General features: G+C 44.4%; 1 protein-coding gene across 1 annotated transcript in view; it reads right to left on the bottom strand.

Annotated features, from left to right (window-relative positions):
• LOC128136242 (AN1-type zinc finger protein 5-like) overlaps positions 1-24,027 on the bottom strand; it is a 258,027-nt gene that overhangs the window by 216,830 nt on the left and 17,170 nt on the right. The window lies entirely within an intron of this gene.

The following is a 24,027-nucleotide window of genomic DNA, read 5'->3' as shown; positions in this document are numbered from 1 at the left end:
ATGCTGCTAAAGCTGTTTACATTTTAGAGCTGGCTATTCACTAATGTAAACAACACACTGACAGTTGTGTGTACTAAAATTATGAAAATGTTGAGCTGACAGAGCAAGGGCTAGAGTAAATTTTTTATAGATTTATATAATAATTGGATAGAAAAATATTTTTTTCCCTTCCAGGATATGCATATTCCGTTCAAATTGTGTCATATTCCATGTAGATTTTCAGTACTGGTAATATGTAGAATTAATGCTTAAAAAAATCATAATAGAGATGGAAGTTACCTAACTACAGAAAACTGAAGTGTCTCCGATTTACTAAGAAAGCAAACCTGAAAACTATTATTTGCTGATATTTTCTGTGATTTTTTTTGTTTGTTTTCTGGGTTTTGTTTTCTGTTTTTACTGAAAAACAACTAAAAAGGTTAGGGAAAGTATCATCTTTGTGCTTGAATAGCTAGCTAGTTCTTCAGAAAATTATCTCAAATCTTTGGAATCTATGAGTCTATCATATAGTGTACATATAGCTGATAATTACGAACTATGTGATATCAAAACCAGGGTCAGTGTCTTCTATAGGCTCTTCTATAGACATCCTATTAATTGTCATAATAACTAAAGCTGTTATGACAATGGTCTATGCCTAGCATGAAACCCTAAACAATTCTGATAAGCTGCAGCTCATTAAAGGACAGTCATCTTGTTAAAATGTCTATCAGTTCTCAGGGATGTACCAAGATGAATAGACCTAAAACAATAACTCCATTTGTTAAGAGCAGTAGCTTCTCTAATATATAATGAGACAATCAAGCTAAGTTGCCTTCAGCATAAAGACATAATTAATCAAATGGACAAATGGTTCAAAAATTGCTCTAATATATTCTGTAGTGGACAGAGGTTTCCATGGAAACACTGTCATTTGCATCACAGTTAATGACCATTCTGTACAATGAAGATCCAAAAAAATAGCCCTGGGAAAATAAATAAATAAATAAATCAGGTGCAAGTGGCAGTTTTAAGGAAGAATTTGAGTTTGCAAATCTGGCATTACCAGTGAAATTATGGACTGCATTTTCATATATTTGTAGAATGCAAGGCTCAAAGAGACCATTATGGTAATCCTGTTTGGCCTCCAGCAAAACACAAGCCAAGGAACTTCAACCAGTAAGCTTCACATCAAGCCTATAACTTCTGTTAGAGCTAGAGCACATGACTTGGAAGACATCTAGCCTTGAGTTAAGTATTGCAGTTGAAGAGTCTCTCAGGTTCCTGGTTAAGTTAGTCCAATGGTTAATTATGCTAACTGTGAAGAATTTGTTCCTTGTTTTTGTAATTTTTCCATTTGTCTGGTTTTGCCTTCCAAGCAGTGCCTCTCCTTATGATTTTTTTTGTGAGACTCTGCTATATAAAATCTCTTTCTTGTTCACCTGTTTTTATTGTGATTGATTCAAACTTAACTTTCTCAGTACAAGGCAATTTCCAGGCCTTCAGAACATTTTATTAGCTCCTTCTGGAACTTCTGTTAATTTGGAGGTCTTATTTGAGGAGCGCTCTTATCCAGTCTGACTAATACTTCCAACAGAGAGATAATATTACTTTCCATATAAGAGTCATAGTTTGTTGATGTGGTAAAGAAAAAGCAAGGTTATGCCTCTTATAGGGATGCCCAATTACTTTCTCTTTCTCTGTCTTTTCTCCTTATAACCCAATGTAATATAAAGTTATTTAGAAAAAAAGTAGAACCATTTCAAGAAAGGAGATAGAGGGAGGTTGCAAAAATAAGTACAACCAGCCTTATGAAAAGATCTTTCAAATGAAAGATAGGAGATAAAAGTTCATGTCCTTATTAAAACAGTGTGGTGGGTTGACCATGGCTACATGACAGGTGCCCACCAAGCCGCTCTATCACTCCCCTCCTCAGCTGGACAGGGGAGAGAAAATATAACGAAAGGCTTGTGGGTCGCAATAAGGACAGGGAGATCACTCAACAAATACCATCACAGGCAAAACAAACTTGACTTGGGGAAATTAGTTTAATTTATTACCAATCAAATCAGAGTAGGATAATGAGAAATAAAACCAAATCTTAAAACACCTTCCCCCCACCCCTCCCTTCTTCCTGGGCTCAACTTCACTCCTGATTTTTCTACCTCCTCCCACCAAGTGGCACAGGGGGGGTAGGGAATGGGGTTGTGGTCAGTTCATTATGCATTGTCTCTGCCGCTCTTTCCTCCTCACGCTCTTCCCCTGCTCCAACGTGGGGTCCCTCCCACAGAAGACAGTCCTCCACAAACTTCTCCAACATGGGTCCTTCCCACAGGAGACAGACCTTCATGAACTGCTCCAGCATGGGTCCCTTCCACAGCATGCAGTCCTTCAGGAGCACACTGCTCCAGCGTGGGTCCCCCACGGGGTCACAAGTCCTGCCAGAAAACCTGCTCCAGCGTGGGCTACTCTCTCCACAGATCCGCAGGTCCTGCCAGGAGCCTGCTCCAGTGCAGGCTTCCCACAGGGTCACAGCCTCCTTCAGGCATCCACCTGGTCCAGTGTGGTGTCCTCCATGGGCTGCAGGTGGATATCTGCTCCACCACTAACCTCCATGGACTGCAGGGGGACAGCCTGCCTCACCATGGTCTTCACCATGAGCTGCAGGTGAATCTATGCTCTGGCACCTGGAGCACCTCCTCCCCCTCCTTCTTTACTGACCTTGGTGTCTTGCAGGGTTGTTTCTCTTACATGTTCTCGCTCCTCTCTCCGGCTGCAGTTTCTGTGCCCACCACAACTTTTTTTCCCTTCTTAAATATGTTATCACAGAGATGCTACCACCATCGCTGATTGGCTCAGCCTTGGCATTGGCTCCATGGGGCATAGGGGAAGCTTCTAGCATCTTCTCACAGAAGCCACCCCTGTAACCCCCCTGCTACCAAAACCTTGCCACGCAAACCCAATACAATCTCATCGCTAATTTCCAAGTAATTGAATTTTGAGTATGCGTCTCTTACTAGAACTTACTGAAAGAACAATAAATGGTTTATCTGAGATCAAATGGCCTTTAGTTCAGCAGACTCATATTCTTATTATATTCTGTTTCTGCACACTTGTGTCAATTCATTTTCTTTTTATAGAAATTAGGGGAATGATTTTGCACAAATACATCCAATCAGAAAGTAGAGAGAATAGCATGTGACAGCAACTAACCACATAACCTTGACTCTCCTACAGAAAGAGCTTACAAATACTTAACGTATGCGTGCTATCATTTTTGCAAATATATGAGAACTGAAAATATGTCAGAATTACATTATGGTTAAGGAATGCTTTCAAATATGGGAGAAAAGTGACTATTAGTAACTTCTTTATGATTATTTCAGATATGTCAAATGTTTACATGTAGCAAGCTCACAACAAATTTTTTTGAAAGCAGTGGAACAAATCAAATCCTTGCTTTATTCTATAACTGGTAACTGCAGAACAAAGACCAAATTTGCCAGTGCCACCTACTGTTGAGTAGCAGCAATGAACATGCATTTTACTAAAAACAGATCAAATTTATTTTATTCAAGCTGTTGGTAACACTAAAGATCTTCAAGTGCTTTCTGATAATTTGCATATTTCTACATGAGGTTAAGAGTGTTGCTGTCAGCTGAGATATGCAAGGCAGAGGACAGAATAGTGCTTTCCTGTCTGAGTTCTTCCCTATGAGTGTGAAACAAGAAAGGGTCATAGGGCCTTTCCCATTCATGATATTTTATGCTAATTTAGGGATACATAGGTTAGAAAACTCATGCAAAGTTTCCTACTTTCAAGCTTACCACCAACTGAAGGCACCTCCAAAGCAACTGTGCCCATCCTGCTGCTGTACAAGTAAGTGTTAAGGGTGGATTTTGTTCAGAGCAATGACGTTTGACAATCTGGAGAAATCACACGAAAGGAAACTTTGTTCTTTACTGCAAGTGAAGTAATACCAAAACTGGTTCATTGGCCAAATACTTCTTTGTTTTGGTTTTGTGTGGTGGGGTTTTTGGTAGCAGGGGAGGGGCTGCAGGGGTGGCTCCTGTGAGAAGCTGCTAGATGCTTCCCCAGCTCCAAGTCAGACCTGCCTCTGACCAAGGCCAACCCAATCAGTGACAGTGGTAGTGCCTCTGGGATAACATATTTAAGAAGGGGAAACCTACAGTGGGGGAGGAGATTGGAATGTGAAAGAAACACCTATGCAGATACCAAGGTCAGTGAAGAAGGAGGGGGAGGAGGTGCACCGGAGGAGGTAATGCCCCTGCAGCCAGTGATGAGATGGCAGGCTGTCCCCCTGCAGCCCATGGAGGTTAACAGTGGAGCAGATGCCCACTTGCAGCCTGTGGAGTAGCCCATGCCAGAGCAGGTGGATGCCCCCAAAGATGGCCATGACTCCATGGGAAAGCCCGCGCTGGAACAGCCTGTGCCTGAAGATCTGTGGCCCACGGAAAAGATCCATGCCAGAGAAGTTCGTGAAGGAATGCAGCCCGTGGGAAGGACCCACATTGGAGAAGTTTGTGAAGGACTGTCTCCTGTGGGAGGGACCCCATGCTGGAGCAGGGGCCGAGTGAGGAGTCCTCCCCCTGAGGAGGAAGGAGCGGCAGAGACAACGTGTGATGAACTGACCCCAACCCCCATCCCCTGTTCCCCTGTGCCACTGAGGGGAGGAGGTAGAGAAAACCGGGAGTGGAGTTGAGCCGGGAAGGAGGGAGGGGTGGGGGGAAGGTATTCTAAGGTTTGGTTTTACTTCTCATTATCCTGTTTTGATTTGATTTGTAGTAAATTAAATTGATTTTGTTTCTTCCCCAAGTTGAGCCTGTCTTTTGACCGTGACCATAAGTGGTGAGTGATCCCTCCCTGTCCTTGTCTCGACCCACGAGCTTTTCTTTATATTTTCTCCTCCCCATCCCACCGGGGCCGGGGGGGAGGAGTGAGCGAGCCGCTGCCTGGTGCTTTGTTACCAGCTGGGCTTAAACCACAACATTCTTCCTTCTATATCATCTTCAAAGAAATTATCCCAAGGTTCGGTATCCCTTTAGGAATGTCCTCAGAGGACCACATTTTGTTGCTGAAGTTATAAAACAATTGAGTAAAAACTTAGCCATAATGTGGGATCTTCATACTCCTTAGAGACCACAGTCAAGTGGAAAGGTAGAAAAAATGAACTATACACTTAAATTGCAGATTGGGAAAATATGTCAGGAAACATCAATGACTTGGATACAAGCACTACCTTTAGCGCTGTTAAGAATCAGAATACAACTTTGTGGCAAAAAGTTTCAGCCCTTATGAGTTACTTTATGGAAGGCCTTACCAGGCCCCACATATACCAGGGACAATTCACATTAAATGGGAAATGGATTTAAATAATTACTTAATATCTTTGGGAAAGACTTTACAGGAATTGCAAAGGTACCTGATGACAAGCAGGCCCTTGGAACTGGATACATCAGCCCATCCTTTTCAACCTGGAGACTAGGTCTACGTCAAGTCATGGAATTCGGAGCCGCTGACTGAGAAGTGGAAGGGACCATTCCAGGTACTCCTGACTACTTATACAGCTGTCAAGGTCCAAGGGAAAGGGCCGTGGATTCATTACTCCAGGATTAAAAGGGCTCCAACCTCATGGACAGTTGAACAGAAGTCTCCCCTTAAACTGAAATTGAAAAAGTTATGACTGAACTAACTGGTTCCTCAGGGTCTAGCTTAGATAAACAGCATCTGCTTAGAAGGGTGCATGCTCAAAGGTCTGGGTTCATCCAGAGGACAGCCCAGAGAGACTACCAACGACCACCAGGGACCCTCAGAAGACTGCTGACTCTTTTCCTGGAATAAGAGCAAGCATGCGCCAAATAGATTAGCATATGTTAAGTAGTTCTTGGAAGTCTAATGAATATGTATGTAATATAAAGATAAAAGCTGTATAGTTTTCAAACATGGGGCGCCACCTTTGCAAAACGATTCGCGTGTACGCCCAGCACTGCAATAAAGAATGCCTGCTTTCTAAAACTCTAAAATCACATCCTAGGGAGTTTCTTCAACCGGCTTTTTCGGTAACATTTTGACACCCCAGATGGGACTTTGCTTCTGAATCTCGATGGATCCGTGGGATCGCAGGACCTGCAGCCAGCACCGAGGGATTCTCGGGAAGAACCTCCGATCCCCACACTGAAGAGCTCGGAGCAACAAGATCCCCTGGTAAGATAATTAAAAGGCATTGTTCTAGTTATTGTTTCTGGTTCTGGATCTGGAAAAACCTGTAAGACAGAGATATGTTTTAATCCCGTGGGGTATTTTAATATTATTTCTGTTCGGGAAGTGTGCACACACTGGTTCTGGAAATTGGGGTTCGAGTCCCCATCTTACACACTGGTTCTGTAAACTGGGGTTCGAGTCCCCATCTTTGGGAAACATCGGTTTATTTCTGGATTTATGAATGAATTATGCTCTGTTGTCGTGTATTGGAATTCCTTGTCTATTGTTGATATTTGTCTGTGTTCTGTGTTTTTGTGGTAAAAAGAACTGTTTTATTCCTTGTGTATAATGGGGGCAGGATCATCAAAAGGTGGGATTTTGAAAAAGTCCCCACTGGGTTGTATACTTCAGCATTGGAAGCAGATTGCCGGACCCCCAGGTGGGGTCCCGACAAGGGAAAATTTGATTAAGTATTGTAATCAATAGTGGCCACTGTATAAATTGGATGATGGGGAAAGTGGCCTAGGAATGGTACGTTAAATTATAACACCTTATTACAATTAATGTTATTCTTGAGGAGAGAAGGAAAGTGGAATGAAGTGTTGTATGCGGATATGTTCTTTATTTTGAGGAGACATCCGGAGTGGCAAAAGGAATACGGTATAAATCTTGCACCTAGTGATCCCCTCATTTTAGCTTTGGAAAAGGAGAAGGGCGAGTGTTAAATTTCCCTGAGCAGAGCCATTTGTCAGACAGGGCTCTGAAATTTAATAGAAGCCATTAGGGCATGTGGGGAACTAGGGGTAAATTGGACTAAAAGTGCAAGAATGCAGGCAGAGACCTGATGAGCATCCCAGTGATTCTGGGGGACTCAGACAAGCTCTGCTAACAAAATTTTAATGATGCACTTGTAATTAGTGTCCTTGTGGGTCAAACGGCCCCTGATTTAGAGAAATAATTTGAGTGTTGCTGTGTTTGTATACGATGAGCACGAAGAAAAGCAGAAAACTGAGCAGAAACAAAAAAAAAAAAGAAAAAGAGGAGCAAAGCAACAAGAGGCTGATTTACTGGCAGTTGCTTTTGCAAGGAATTTACAAGTGAGATAAAGATTAGGAAGAAAGAAGACCAGGTACAGGGTCTGAACTAAGACCTGGAAAAAGGGAAGGAGAATGTGAAGGAATGCTGGAAGAAAATGTTACTATTGTGGAAACCTGGGATATGTGCAGTGAGAAAAATATTTTTCTAAACATGTCCCTGAATGACCAGGGAAATTAATGGATGAGGTAGTACATTTGGCTACAGTGGTCGAGAAAAAGAATGTTAAAAGAAAGAGGAATCAAGTGTGTTTGTGGCTGTGCTGAGAGAAGCGTTTGAAGTAAGCAGTGGGAGAGGACTGATAGGGATCAGAGGAACTTCTCCCAGCAGAACCTCTGGTTAAAGCAAAGCTGGGAGATGAGGAAATAGAATTTTTAGCCAACACTGGGGCTACATATTCAGTCTTAAATACACTAGAAGGAAATTTAAGTAACAAAAGCAAAAATGTCATTGGTGCGACAGGGACTCATGAGACCTGGCCATTTTTCAAATCCCTGAAATTTAAACTTGGAAAACAATGGGTTACAGACCAGTTTTTATATTTGCCAAGTTCTCCGAAAACTTTATTAGGTAGAGATTTACTTGAAAAGGTAGAAGCTGAAATCAGATTCGAGAATGGGGAAGTCGAAATTTTAATCCCAGAATCTAAATATGTCGAAGCCACAGCCTTGTTGTTACAGGATCTTACAGGATACAAATCCCAAAAGGGACAAGATACCTCGAGAAACAGAAGATGCAGTGATCCCCATCACTTGGGCAGGAGAAGTTCCAGGAAGGTCTAAGAGAGCAGAACCAGTAAGAATTGATCTAAAACCAGGATTGTTACCTGTAAGAATTAAACAATATTCTTTAAAATTAGAAGTGAGAACTGGCTTGGTAGCAATAGTTCAAAAATTCTTGAAATATAAGTTGCTGATAGAATGCAAGTCAAAATACAATACACCTATCTTACCAGTAAAGAAAGCTAACGGAAAAGATTACTGTTTAGTCCAGGATCTTAGGGCAATAAATCAGATAGTACAAGATACACATCCAGTAGTCGCAAACCCATATACATTACTAACTACCCTCACCAGTGAACAAAGATGTTTCACGGTCTTAGATCTGAAAGATGCCTTTTTCTGCATTCCTTTGGATTCTGAAAGTCAGGAGCTTTTTGCTTTTGAGTGGGAAAATCCTGAAACAGGGCAAAAGACACAATATACTTGGACAGTTCTACCACAAGGCTTTAAGAATAGCCCAACTATTTTTGGAAATCAGTTGGTGAAGGAATTGGAGGTTTGGAGGAAAGAAAATGGATGGGGAACTGTATTACAATACATAGATGACATCTTAATTGCAGCAAACTCAAGAACAATGTTTTTCTTTGATCATAAGCCTCTTGAACTTTTGGGACTTAGCGGATAACGGGTATCAAAGGAAAAGGTGCAAATCATCCAGGAAACAGTCATTTATCTGGGCTTCGAAATTCTAAAAGGGCAGAGATGATTGGGAATTGAACAGAAAGAAGCTATTTGCCACCTCCCAGAGCCAAAAGAACTGCGAGCATTTCTAGGCATGACTGGATGGTGTAGCCTATGGATTGTAAATTATGGACTGTTAGTAAAACCTCTATACAAATTACTAAAAGACTCCCAAAAAGGGACTCTTGAATGGACAAATGACAGCAGAGCTGCGTTTAAGCAACTAAAACTCTGATGAAAGCTCCCACCCTGGGATTACCAGACCTGACAAAATTTTTTGAACTTTTCACTTATGAGTGACGAGGAGTGGCACTTGGGGTCCTGGCACAGTTTTTAGGGGGGCAACAGAGAGCCATAGCATATTTTTCCGAACAATTGGATAATGTGAGCCAGGGATGGCCCAGCTGCCTCAAAGCAGTAGCAGCTGCAGTATTATTAATTGAAGAGGCTCGTAAACTTACTTTAGGGGGGGCATTGGTTGTCCCCCAGCCGTTTGACAAGATGACATCGATCTCAAGACTACTTCAATTGTCAGTCCTGCAGTGTTTCTCTCCACTGATTGAGTGGAGAGTCCACCAGAATGCCTGCTTTCTAAAACTCCAAAATCGAGTCTTAGAGAGCTTCTTCGACTGGCTTTTTCGGTAACAAGATCACTGTCTCTCCATTCTGCATTAGGTAAAAAAACATAGCCATAAGCCACAGCATGTGTTCTAGGCACTGAATGTACACATGCTAAGAGAAAGAGCAATGAATATAATTTGTAACAATGCTTTACCTGGCATTTCCATTATATTAATATATTGCACTCAGAGAATTGGGCTAAAAGAATGTTAAGGCTGAAAAGTTGGACACTTTTAGTTTAGGAAAGTCCATGATTTAAACATCCCAAAGAAGTTTTCAGCTGGATTGCTCTTCTGGGACCTTACAATTAGAACCATGTGTGTGAATGAAAATACATTTTTTCTGAGATTTGGAAATGTGGCTGTATTCAGAGGTAAAATGAAAGCAGTACATCTGAAATTCTTCCAGAACATGCATTTTTAAATACAAACATGAAAAGTCACCACAAACAAAAAAATACCCAGAAGGTCAGAATGGGATGCTTTAACAGAATGAAAATATTTTCCAGGTATTTTTAAACTAAAATGCTTGGCAAAATTCAACTTTAAGTATGTGGTTCCCATTGGCATCTCCAAAATAGTTCTACTTCGATCTGTCACGTAAAATGATAAACCAGTCACTTCTCTTAATGTAAAATATGGTCTATATTTAACTACCGAACTGTAATTAGACCTGGCAGTAATTGTTTGTGGTGGGATGACCCTGGCTGGATGCCACATGCCCACCAAAGCTGCTCTATCACTCCCCTCCTCAGCTGGACAGGGGAGAGAAAATATAACGAAAGGCTCCTGGGTCAAGATAAGGACAGGAAGAGATCACTCACCAATTACCATCATGGGCAAAACAGACTCGACTTAGGGAAAATTAATTTAATTTATTACCAATCAAAATCATAGTAGGATAATGAGAAATAAAACCAATTCTTAAAACACCTTCCTCCCACCCCTCCCTTCTTCCCAGTCTCAACTCCACTCCTGATTTTCTCTACCTCCTCCCCACCAGCAGCACAGGTGGACAAGGAATGGGGGTTGCAGTCAGTTCATCACATGTTGTCTCTGCTGCTCCTCCCTCCTCAGGGGGAGGACTCCTCACACTCTTCCCCTGCTTCAGTGTGGGGTCCCTCCCACGGGAGACAGTCCTCCACAAACTTTTCCAACATAAGTCCTTCCCACGGGCTACAGTTCTTCATGAACTGCCCCATCTTGGGTCATTTCCACGGGATGCAGTCCTTCAGGAACAGACTGCTCCAGCATGGGTCCCCCACAGGGTCACAACTCCTGCCAGAAAACCTGCTCCAGCGTGGGCTTTCCACCAGGCCACAGGCTCCTTCAGGCGCATCCACCTGCTCTGGCATGGGGTCCTCCACGGGCTGCAGGTGGATATCTACTCCACCATTAACCTCCATGGGCTGCAGGGGGACAGCCTGCCTCACCATGGTCTTCACCATGAGCTGCAGGGGAATCTATGCTCTGGTGCCTGGATCACCTCCTCCCCCTCCTTCTTCACTGGCCTTGGTGTCTGCAGGGTTGTTTCTCTTACATGTTCTCACTCCTCTCTCTGGCTGCAGTTTTTGTTGCACAGCAACTTTTTCCCCTTCTTAAATATGTTATCACAGAGGTGCTACCACTATCACTGACTGGCTCAGCCTTGGCCAGTGCCAGGTCCATCCTGGAGCCAGCTAGCTTTGGGTCTATCAGGCACAGGGGAAGCTTCTAGCAGCTTCTCACAGAAGTCACCCCTGTAGCCCCCCAGCTACCAAAACCTTGCCAGAAAAAACCCAATACATTATTAATGAGAGTAATAACATTTTAATAGTCAATTAAAACATAGATTGTTACAATACCATGGTGAAAATTCCTCTTGGCATAATACATTTTAGAATACACTAGAACTCTCTGATAGTTGTTATAGGTACCATTACCTGAACTTATATTTTTTCTCTTGATTTCAAAATGTATACAAGAAATAAAGTCTTCTATGTCTTCAGCCTTATTGAAATACACTAATGCTCAAATGCCCAGATTTAGTGAAAAAAAGTAAAAACAAAAGGGCATAAAACCTTATCATCAGCAAAATCAATTTTGTTCTCTACTAATTCTAAAAAGAGGACATATTTTGGGTGTCCTGGTTTTGGCTGGGATAGAGTTAATTTTCTTTCTAGTAGCTGGTATAGTGCTATGGTTTGGATTCAGTATGAGAAGAATGTTGATAACACTGATGTTTTCAGTTGTTGCTAAGTAGTGTTTAGTCTCAAGTCAAGGATTTTTTCAGCTTCTCATGCCCAGCTAGCAAGAAGGCTGGAGGGGCACAAGAAGTTGGGAGGGGACACAGCCAGGGCACATGACCCAAAGTGGCCAAAGGAATATTCCATACCATGTGACATCATGTCTAGTATATAAACTGGGGAGAGTGGGGCTGCGGCGGATCGCCGCTTGGGAGCAAACTGGGCATCGGTCAGCGAGTGGTGAGCAATTGCACTGTCCATCACTTGTTTTGTATATTCCAATCCTTTTATTATTATTATAATTACTGTCATTTTATTATTGTTTTTATTATAATTTTAGTTTCTTCTTTTCTGTTCTATTAAACCGTTCTTATCTCAACCCACGAGTTTTACTTTTTTTCTGATTCTCTCCCCCATCCCACTGGGTGGGGGGGAAAAAGTGAGCGGCTGCATGGTGCTTAGTTGCTGGCTGGGGTTAAACCACAACAGTCCATTTTGGCGCACAACATGGGACACGAGGGGTTGAGATATTGACAGACCTGACTAGAGCGTGTTAAAATGAATTTGTTACAAGCATTCGTTATATTGGTTTAATAGTCGCTGGTCATGATGTCGATTTATTGGTTCTTAGAGTTGTGGAGCTCGTTTTTAAAGTTCTGTTACGTATCACCTCACCTGCTGTATACAGTCCCTGTGCTGCTGCTTATTATCCATGGGAGGTGGATTAAGGTTTTCGCTTTGATGTATTGTGTAATACTGGCTTATGGTATGATAAAGTTATCAGTCGTGGGACTGATCCGGTATTTACACTCAGCATTGTCGTCACCTCTATGCTTTGGGAGCCATCTTTGGGAAACTATTAATAATTACACCATTTACCTTTTCTCCTCGGAGTGCCAATCTATGGGGGAGACACATTTCTTCCCCTTTCCCTTCTCCTCCAGTCTAATTACAATGGCGTTTGAGAATTTTGAAAAACTTGAATACCCTTGGGATGTTGAAACCAGCATGGTCCTATTGCTAGGAACTAGCATGTTCCTGAATGTGGTTCAGGTCTTGTTTAAGGTTAAAAAACTATTGAAGAATATCACCCAGAGGTCTGCCCCGAGGCTGGATAATTATGAGTGGCAGGGTGTGTGGGGTAGTATGGGCAAGTACCTAGGACAGCGGGCACCTCCAGTGTTTTGGAAATTCACCCTTGAACAAGTGCAGAATTAGGAAGAACTAGTAAAGTATTTGGAAAAGGTATGCTGTCACCCTGGCAACTCCAGAGAGACACAAATCACTGCAACATGCTGGGCCTGGCCCATGCCTATTGAGCCCTGTTCAACACTCTTCAGTACCCTCAAGGGGAAGAGAAGGTCTCTGGATCTGACAACAAAGCGACAGGCACTGTGGCCCCTCCAAGCCCAGCAACAGGCACTGCAGCTACTCCAACCCCCGCAACAGGCACTGCGGCTGAATCAGCAACCCAACCCGAACCAGTATCAGTTGCCCCCATACAGAAGAAGAAATATACAAAAAAATCAGTTTGCTTAGCGAAGGAGGAAGATGAACCAGGGTCATCACGGGAACAGGAGGAAGAGGCAGAACCAGAGGTAATCACCCGATCCCTATCCCTGAGCGAGCTGTGGCATACGCGAAAAGATTTCAGCTATCGTCCAGGTGAGCATTTGTTGTGGACACATATTTAGCTAACGGTCGCAAAAGTATTCCAGACGCCTTTAGAAGGCCTTGAACAGAATAAACAAGAAGACAAAAAAAGAAAGATGCCAATTAGAAGAACACAGGTGCACATTCCAAGATAAAGGAAACTTGGCATGAAGAACCTCAATTCGGCAGTTTATCTTAACCAATTAGGCTGAGACAAGTTTCGCATGTTTTAGTTAGTATAACCAATTGTGTCCTATGTTTAGGCGCGTGTACAGAGTTAGTAAACCAATTGTGTCCTATGTTTATGCGCGTGGACAGAGTTAGTAAACCAATTATATTTTAGCTTTTGGTGCGTGGACATCTGATGTTTAGCTTGACAAGGTATATAAGCACGCTATTTGGGCAATAAAGGGAGAACAACTTTAACCGTATCGGTGTCCGGTTGTTACTCGGCTCACATGTCCAGATGGGTCCCTGCAACAAGTGGCGCCCGAACAGGGACCGACAGCTTGCTGAAACCTCCAAAGCATCGCAGAGCAGCGATACCGGGAGGCTGGATCCGACAGCTTGCTGGAACCTCCAAAGCATCGCAGAGCAGCGATACCGGGAGGCTGGATCCGACAGCTTGCTGGAACCTCCAAAGCATCGCAGAACAGTGATACCGGGAGGCTGGACCCGACAGCTTGCTGAAACCTCCAAAGCATCGCAGAACAGTGATACCGGGAGGCTGGATCCGACAGCTTGCTGAAACCTCCAAAGCATCGCAGAACAGCGATACCGGGAGGCTGGGGACGTGAGAAGCAGAGGTGGGCACGAGCCGAAAGTAAAGCGTCGGAGCCTGGAGTTCGCGCAGCTGAGTGACCCTCTGCAAAGGTAAGAACCGTCATGGAAGATGAGGTGGCGGTTCGGCTCCTCGCAAGTATCCTCTCTATGAGAGGGCTCAAGGCAGATATTAAAGGGATTCAAGCCCTTGTTAAGTGGGCCTGGGAGAAGGGACGGTGCCAGTCAGCTCCGCTTTTCTTCAGCCCGCAAGAATGGCGAGAGGTCGGGGGAGGAGATGGGGTCCACGCTTTCCAAAGAAGAAGAAGCAGTAGTTAAGCTCCTCCAACATATACTCTCAAAGAGAGGCATAAAATATGATGAAGCTTGTTTAAAGCGGCTTTTACAATGGAGCAAGGACAGAAACCTTTTAATTAGTGTGGGTACAGCTTTTGAGCTTAGTACCTGGGAAGCTATCGGAACCTCCCTATGGGATGAAATTAGTAACGGGTCTAAAGAAGTTAAAGGTCTTGCAACTTTATGAAAAGTAATTAAGACAACTCTGCAAGAAATGAAAGCAGATCGTAAAGCGTCTGCGTCTGCTTTTGCTGCTCTCTCTCCCACCACAAGCGAAGGGGAAATGCGGGGAGAAAAACATAATGCAGCGAGAGAGACTTTTGGCTTCCCTGGAGCTTGTCCGCCTGCTTCTGTGCCCTGAATTCCGCTCCACTCCCTGGGACTGCCAATATTAATCAGCTATCTGACAGTTCCCAAGCCTCCCTAACCGTACGCTTAAAGGAAACCCTACAGAATCAGGAAGCGAGTAAAAATCCACCTACGAGAAAACAGCCCCCAGATATTGCCGCTCAACATGAACAAATTATACCTAGCATATACCCTCCGTTGCCTCTGTCTACGCCTGGGCCACCTCAAGAGCATGAAGAGGGGCTGGAGCTCACTTTGCAGCAGTTGCAGTCAGTAATAGAAAAGCTGGCACAGCTGGAGGCTGCTGTGAAGCGAGAAAAACTGCCAGCCGTATCCTTTGATGCACCCTTCCCCCCCCGCCCCCCCCTCTTCCTCCTCCCCGTCCTTCAAACCCTTTTTTACCTCTGTCCCCTCCTTGTCCTACACCTATACCTCTGCCTTCTCCACCTCCCAGGGAACCGATCCCCACCTTTCCAGAAACAACAGACCCCCGGAATAAATGGCGGGGAATTATTCGTGATGCCTTAATTGAGGGAGAAATCACAGCAGCTCCCACAGCGTTTCCGGTTATTGCTGGGGCTGGGGGTGGACCTAATCAATGGGTTCCATTTGATTGGAAAATCACAAAAGAAGCAAAGGTTGCAATTGCTCGGTATGGTTTAAAATCTCCTTTTACGCAGGCAGTTTTGTCCCATATATTTTCTGAGTCAACCTTAACTCCACATGACTCGCGAATGCTTGCTAAAACCTTGTTGTTGCCGTCACAACAGTTATATTTTTTTCATAGGTGGCAGGAACTCTGCGATGATGCAGAGGCAGGAAATAGGGGACATCAACAAAATGATCCCTTATTTCAATGTATTGCTCAAATGCTGATAGGTTCTGGACCATTTTCAAACGCCACTTGGCAAGCTCAATTTGATACTCAAGTTTTAATGCAATCACAGGAATTGGCATTTAAAGCTCTCCAAAGCATACCTGAGCAAGGAAAGGTTTCTCCTTCCTATGTTAATATTCGGCAGGGAGAATCTGAACCATTTGCTCAGTTTATAGACAGACTGCATACCGCATTGGAATCTCACGCAGATCTTGATAGTAACATGAAGGTTAAGTTGCTTGATCAGTTGGCGTTTGAAAATGCAAATGCGAAAACAGAGCAAGTATTGTGCACGTTACCTCGAGGTGTTACTGTTAGTGAGATGTTAGAAGCTTGCGACCGTTTGGGTGAACAAGGGAAAGCTGCTCTTTTTGCTTCTGCATTTGCCGCAGCAGTGCGACCTCTGCTACAAACAAAATGCGGGGAAAGGTCAGGAGGCGCAATGTAAAGTTTATGGTAAGGTCTCTGGTGAAACACAATGCGATCGATGTGGGAAAAGAGGCCACATGACTAAAGAATGTAAATCAAAGTACCATGTCAGCGGCAGGGTTTTGGGAAACTCCCAACTGAGCGCGAGATCCCCGTGCGCTACGACACAAATACAGGGTGTCTGGACAGCGTCCCCTCCGCCACAGCAGGAAGTGCCGGAGTGGACGTGGCAACAGCAGTAGAAGTAACTTTGTTGGACACAAAGGTGCATTGCATTCCATCAACCACGAAAGGACCTCTTGGTCATGGATTATGTGCGATATTGTTGGGGCGATCGTCAACATCTCAACAGGGGATTTTTGTCTTACCAGGAGTAATTGATGCTGATTACACTGGTGTGATCATGATCATGGTCCAAACAATAACGCCACCCGTGAATGTTGCGAAAGGTGCACGCATAGCGCAGTTAGTTCCGTTTGAATCCCGAGTACCAAAATCTGGCAAACTTTTGCGAGGAGATGCAGGATTTGGATCCTCTGGTTCACCTGCAGTGCTATTGGCCTTAAATATTCAAAAGTCTAAACCAGAGGAGACAGTGAGAATTATGGGACCAAAAAACGAAACCATTGTTTTAAAAATGATCATTGATACGCGAGCAGATGTTACCGTAATTCCCAGAAGTAAATGGCCTAATGAATGGCAGCTAATACACACCACTGAAGAGATTTATGGAATTGGTGGGATGCAATCCACTAGTGTGAGCAAAGAGCATTTAAATTTCTGTTTTTTCTGACGGCTCTGAGGTGAAGACACGACCATATGTTTTGAACGTTCCCATCGCATTGATTGGGCGAGACATCTTGAGTCAACTGGGTGCGAGGCTGACAACTCAGGGTTTTTAATCACGGCCATTGAAGGACTGCCAATCCTAAAACTGAGATGGAAAACTGAAACACCAGTATGGGTTGATCAATGGCCGCTCAATGCAGAAAAGCTGTCCAAGATTCAAGAGTTAGTACAAGAGCAGCTAGAGGCAGGACATATAGTTCCCTCTACTAGCCCATGGAATAGCCCAATTTTTACCATCCCAAAGAAAAATGGGAAATGGCGTTTGTTGCACAATCTGCATGCGATCAATGCAGTAGTGCATGATATGGGAGCCTTACAACCTGGATTGCCCTCCCCGGTAATGATTCCAGTACATTGGAACATTTTGATTATTGATCTGAAAGATTGGTGGTTTTTTTTTTTTTTTTTTACTATACCATTACATCCTGAAGATCAAGAGAAGTTTGCTTTTACAGTACCATCAATAAATAAGGCAGAGCCTGCACGGCGGTATCAATGGGCAGTTTTACCACAGGGAATGAAAAACTCTCCTACCATGTGTCAACATTTTGTTGCTTGGGCTTTGAAACCAATCAGAGAAAGATTTGCTCAATTTCTGATCTATCACTGTATGAATGATATATTGAATGCAGGGAAAAAATCACGGAAAGCAGCTTGTGTGTGGCAGGAGGATGGGAAATGGCAGACGCATGTGCTGCAAGGAGACGGGCAAGATAGCCTGCAGACCTCAGAGCTCAAGGTGGTCTGTCGGACCGTCTTAAAATGGATTGATGAACCTTTGAATGTGGTGTCTGATTCGCTGTATGTCGTCGGAGTAGTGCGCCGCATAGAGGACGCCCTACTGAAGCGTACTGCCAACCCTCGGCTAGGAAGTTTGTTTCAAGAATTGCTGCGCGTCATTAACACAAGGCAACATCAGTATTGTGTCATCCACATTAGAAGTCATATGTGGGACGTTGGCCTAGGGGAAGGAAACGCCAGAGCAGATGCTGCAGTCAGTTGGATCACACACGTGCCTCCCTTGAATCAGTTTGAACAGGCACAGAATGGTCATGCAAACTTTCATCAGAATGCCCGTGCGTTGCGAAAACAATTTAGACTTACACATGCGGAGGCCCAAGGAATTGTTCGAGCATGCCCCCAGTGCAGCCATCATGGCCCAGGCCTCGGTTTGGGAGTCAATCCAAAAGGCTTGTGAGCCCTTGAACTGTGGCAGATGGACGTTACCCATGTAACAGAATTTGGGCATCTGAAATAGGTGCATGTTACAGTTGATACATTTTCAAAATTCATTTGGGCCACTGCTTTACCTGGAGAGCGAGCTCTTCATGTAAAGAAGCATCTCACAGCTTGTTTTGCTGTTATGGGGGTCCCAGAACATATTAAGACAGACAATGGCCCAGCTTACACAAGTCAGAGCGTTTCTCGATTTTTGGCTACTTGGGGGGTAAAGCACAGCACTGGACTCCCGCATTCTCCAACTGGTCAAGCTATTATTGAAAGAACACACAGAGTACTAAAGGACTATCTTGCCAAGCAAAAGGCTACAGAGGAATTAGACCCTGTACAGCGACTACACAAGGCTCCTTTTACTTTGAATTATTTGTGCTTAACGGAAGGCAGGGAGGAGCTGCCTGTGGTCATACATCATACAACAGTTGAAGGACCATTGCGGGTACCAGCGCGATTTACCCGAGCTGCACGACAACCAAGAGAAGCCGACAAGAACGAAGAAGACATCTGTGCCTCCGCAAATTTGCGGCCCTGCTGGCCTTTTAGACAGTGTGTGTGAAGTTTGAGAGAAAGATACCTTGTAATATTAAGATGAGCACTAATCAAAAGATTGGCAATCGTTTGAGCCCGAAAGGGTACCATTTGTGTATAACAAGTCTGTTCCCACAGTGGGTGACGAGCGTCATAGCCATACATCGCATTAACCCTCAAGTAAACATGTGGGTCACATGGGCAAATGAGACGGGACAGCACTCCTTTTGTTTGGCAATGGCATCAGCTGCAGATCCATTTCGCACTTGTTTAATTGGAATACCCCAATTTAATGCAGAGGATTTTGAGTCACAGCACTGGAAACTGTAGCGAAAGTAAGTCAGTAGCATGGTGTGCTGCGCAATTAATTAATATGGCAAACGTCTCGTTGCCCTGGGACCCGCAAGAGCTAGATCTGCTGGGTTCAATGCCCATTGACAACTCTACCAAAAACGTAACACAGACTTGTTTTGTATTTGGCGGTTCGTTATTTGCTGGCACAAACATGTATAAACCTCAGAGTTGGTCTCAGTGGACCAATATAACAAGCTGCTCTACGATATATGGCTATATATGCAGGAGATTTTTGTGGTACCAGCCGCACCGAAAGTCAAAAACAAGGCCTTGGCGCCTTAGGAGCAGAAACAAAAGGCAGTAAGCAATCTATATGGGTAAACAATACTGCTAAAGCCTTACCCCCTGGAGTGTTTTTAATTTGTGGCGACCGAGCTTGGCAAGGCCTGCCAAAAAATGTAACAGGAGGACCGTGCTATTTAGGTAAGCTCACCTTATTTGCACCTACCATTAGGACTTGGAGGAACCTTACAAGAAACCATCCTCGGAGCAAGCGAGTAATAACGCAGTTGACTCCCGAGTGCAATGATAATGTGGAACTTTTGGGAATACCTGCAAGGGTAGCATTGTCTCTCCTCCTCCCGGGTGGTGCAGCAGGGAACGCTTTGAACAATTTAAATAAGCTTGCTTGTTGGACGCAAAAGCACTTTAACACAACTGCTGATGTAATCACGCAATTATTAGCTGATCAGAGTAGCTTGCGCCATGCTGTTTTACAAAATAGAGCTGCCATTGATTTTTTGTTATTAGCCCAAGGACATGGCTGTGAAGATTTTGAAGGAATGTGTTGTATGAACTTGACTGATCATTCTGAATCCATTCACAAGGCACTGTCACTGATGAAGCAACGCATGTCTCATATTACGGTGTCAACATCTCCATTTGACGAGTGGCGAGCCAGCTTGGGCCTTGGTGGATGGCTGGGAAACTTATTTAAGGAAGGAGTTCGTTTGATTGTTTATGGATTGATATTTGTTTTAGCAGCATGTATATGTGTGTCGTGCATAAAAAAGGGTTTAGAAAAGATAGTAAATCAGGCCTGGCTTGTCCAAAAACAAAAAGGGGGAATTGTGGGAGATTTCATGGAAAATGGGGGACATTTCTTTGAGCCTGATTATTTAGAGTTAGCATAAGTAGGCCGCAGTTAGCATGAGTGGGCCAGAGTACGTGACAGCTGCAGTATGAACGGACTTTGAACCACCAGAAAAACAATGGACATGAGGAACTTGGACAGTGGAGCAATTAATAAACAAGATAACAGAGCTGCAGAGGCAAGAAGGAGCTGCAAGAGCTTTAACGCAATTAAGAAAGCTGTCATTTTGGCTTAGAGCATTTAGCTGTGGGATGGGGATTTAGGAGTTGGTTTGTATCTTTGTTAAAAATCAGGGTTTCTTTTATTCTTGTGTATTTTATTAGGCATAATGTTGCTTTTACTGTGTTTAATTAATTGTGTTCATAGATCTTGTAGGTTACCTTGATCAACGTGAAGGGTCAAGATTCTTTGTGCATTGCAACCGCATCACAAAGCCCATGAATCAATAGACAGGATGGCTATGACTCGTGCAGTGCGCCTGGCCAACAAGCGCATGTGTCATAGGCTCCCCATGTTGCAACCGAGGCGGATTTTGGCACCCGCTGGCCACGTGTGCTGAAATCCGTTCCTCTGCAGATGTATAAATACCGGGATTTTCCGAAGAGCATCGGGCTGGTGTATGGCAAGGCCATCATTGCCTACGTGGGGACGCCCACATAAAGCTGGCACCTACCGATTGCTGGGCTGAGTTTGCGGTGCAAGACGGCACAAGAATGTATGGATGGTCCATCTTCCTCACAGTCCTCGGTTGGATGTAGTCACGGATACTGCCGCAAGCCAAAGAAAACATCTGGATGACCCTGGCTGACGTGACCGGACAAGATTGCTTGTGCCTCCGTACAGCAGCACCAAGCAATCCCTTTTTCACAGGTTTAATAGGGGGTTCCACTGGCATCAGCGAAGTTTAAGAACTTATTGATGGAAACAATTGATGAAAAAACAAAAAGGGGGAATTGTTGTGGACACATATTTAGCTAACGGTCGCAAAAGTATTCCAGACGCCTTTAGAAGGCCTTGAACAGAATAAACAAGAAGACAAAAAAAGAAAGATGCCAATTAGAAGAACACAGGTGCACATTCCACGATAAAGGGAACTTGGCACGAAGAACCTCAATTCGGCAGTTTATCTTAACCAATTAGGCTGAGACAAGTTCCGCATGTTTTAGTTAGTATAACCAATTGTGTCCTATGTTTAGGCGCGTGTACAGTGTCCTATGTTTATGCGCATGGACAGAGTTAGTATAACCAATTATATTTTAGCTTTTGGCGCGTGGACATCTGATGTTTAGCTTGACAAGGTATATAAGCACGCTATTTGGGCAATAAAGGGAGAACAACTTTAACCGTATCGGTGTCCGGTTGTTACTCGGCTCACATCTCCAGATGGGTCCCTGCAACAAGCATTTTACCACCTGTCTGCTCCGATGCTGGGACAATGGGGCCAGTAGCCTGGAATTAGAAGGTAGGGAAGCCAAGCAGCTGGGATCGCTTGCCAGGGAAGGTGGCATTGACAAGGCAATTGGAAAAGGGACACCAGCCCTCAGCCTCTGGAGGTGACTCCTGTCAAGTATGAAGGAAAGGTACCCCTTCAAGGAAGATGTTGTATGTCAATCAAGCAAGTGGACCACCATGGAGAGAGGTATCCAGTACCTGAGGGAATTAGCCATGCTAGAGATGATTTATTATGACCTGGACAACGCACAATAACCCAAAGATCCAGACGAAGTCCAATGCACACAACCCATGTGGCAGAACTTTGTACGGAGCGCACCATCGTCCTATGCCAACTCACTGGCAATAATGACCTGAAAAGATGAAGAGGCGCTGACGGTGGATGAAATGGCTCACCAACTCCAGCAATATGAAGAAAATCTCTCCTCCTCCCTACAAGCCTGCATTTCGGCTGTGGAGAAGCTGTCCCAGGATGTCCAGCAATTCAAAGAGGATATATCGTACTCCCCACCTGTATGGACCAATGTCTCAGCTATTAGAAGTGACCATTCCTCTGCCCAAGAGAGAGAATATAGAAGGTACACACCACGAGGTGCCCTGTGCTTTTTACCTATGTGATCATGGAGAGGACATGAGGAAATGGGATGGAAAACCTACCTCGGTCCTAGATGCAGGGGTACGTGAGTTGCGAGGAAAAACCACCACAAAAGGGGATTTTCCCAGGAAAAATGCCACTCCAGTTTCCAGTGCGCAATTCCCCATACAGAGTAGAAGGGCTGATTTTACTTCTGATCCTCTTGAAGGGACTTCTGAGCCAATTTTACGAGAAGTGTGTAATGGATACTCTGACCAGGATTAGAGGGGGCCTGCCTCCAGCCAGGTGGAGGAGAGGGACAACCGAGTCTACTGGACTGTGTGGATTCGATGGCCTGGCACGTTAGACCCACAGGAGTACAAGGCTCTAGTAGACACCAGTGCACAGTGCACTCTAATGCCATCAAGTTATAAAGGGGCGGAACCCATCTGTATCTCTGGTGTGACGGGGGGATCCCAAGAGTTAACTGTATTGGAGGCTGAAGTAAGCCTAACTGGGAATGAATGGCAGAAACACCCCATTGTGACTCGTCCAGAGGCCCCGTGCATCCTTGGCATAGACTATCTCAGGAGAGGGTATTTTAAGGACCCAAAGGGCTATTGATGGGCTTTTGGTATAGCTGCCTTGGAGATGGAAGGAATTGAACAGCTGTCTACCCTGCCTGGTCTCTCTCAAGACCCTTCGGTTGTGGGGATGCTGAGGATTGAAGAACAAGTGCCAATTGCTACCACAACGGTGCACCAGCGGCAATATCGCAACAACCGAGACTCTCTGATTCCCATCCACAAGTTGATTCGTCAACTGGAGAGCCAAGGAGTGATCAGCAAAACTCGCTCACCCTTTAATAGTCCCATATGGCCAGCGCGAATGTCTAATGGGGAGTGGAGACTAACAGTTGACTATTGTGGCCTGAATGAAGTCACGCCGCCGCTGAGTGCTGCCGTTCAGGATATGTTAGAACTTCAATACGAACTAGAGTCAAAGGCAGCCAAGTGGTATACCACAACTGACATTGCTAATGCATTTTTCTCAATACCTCTGGCAGCAGAGTGCAGGCCACAGTTTGCTTTCACTTGGAGCAACGTCCAGTACACTTCGAATCGATTGCCCCAAGGGTGGAAACACAGCCCCACCATTTCCCATGGACTGATCCAGATTGCACTGGAAAAAGGTGAAGCTCCAGAACACCTGCAATACATTGATGACATCATCGTATGGGGTGACACAGCAGAAGAAGTCTTTGAGAAGGGGAAGAAAATAATCCAAATCCTTCTGAAAGCCGGTTTTGCCATGAAAGAAAGTAAGGTCAACGGACCTGCACAGGAGATCCCATTTTTAGGAATAAAATGGCAAGATGGACGTCGTCAGATTCCCATTGATGTAATCAACAAAGAAGCAGTTATGTCTCCACCGACTAATAAAAAGGAAACACAGGCCTTCTTAGGTGTTGTGGGTTTTTGGAGAATGCATATTCCAAATTACAGTCTGATTGTAAGCCCTCTCTATCAATTTACCCGGAAAAAGAATGATTTTAAATGGGGCCCTGAGCAACAACAAGCCTTTGAACAAATTAAGCGGGAGATTATCCATGCAGTAGCCCTTGGGCCGGTCTGGGCAGGACAAGATGTTAAAAATGTTCTCTATACCGCCACCAGGGAGAATGGTCCTACCTGGAGCCTCTGTCGAAAAGCACTGGAGGAGACCCGAGGCCGACCCCTGGGGTTTTGGAGTCGGGGATACAGAGGATCCGAGGCTCTCTATACTCCAACTGAAAAAGAGATATTGGCAGCATATGAAGGAGTTCGAGCTGCCTCAGAAGTGGTTGGTACTGAAACACAGCTCCTCTTAGCACCTCGACTGCCACTGCTGGGCTGGATGTTCAAAGGGAGGGTC

Source organism: Harpia harpyja, chromosome W (assembly GCF_026419915.1).
Source record: "Harpia harpyja isolate bHarHar1 chromosome W, bHarHar1 primary haplotype, whole genome shotgun sequence".
NCBI classification, from domain to species: Eukaryota; Metazoa; Chordata; class Aves; order Accipitriformes; family Accipitridae; genus Harpia; species Harpia harpyja.
This window is presented reverse-complemented; position numbering and strand designations above follow the sequence as displayed.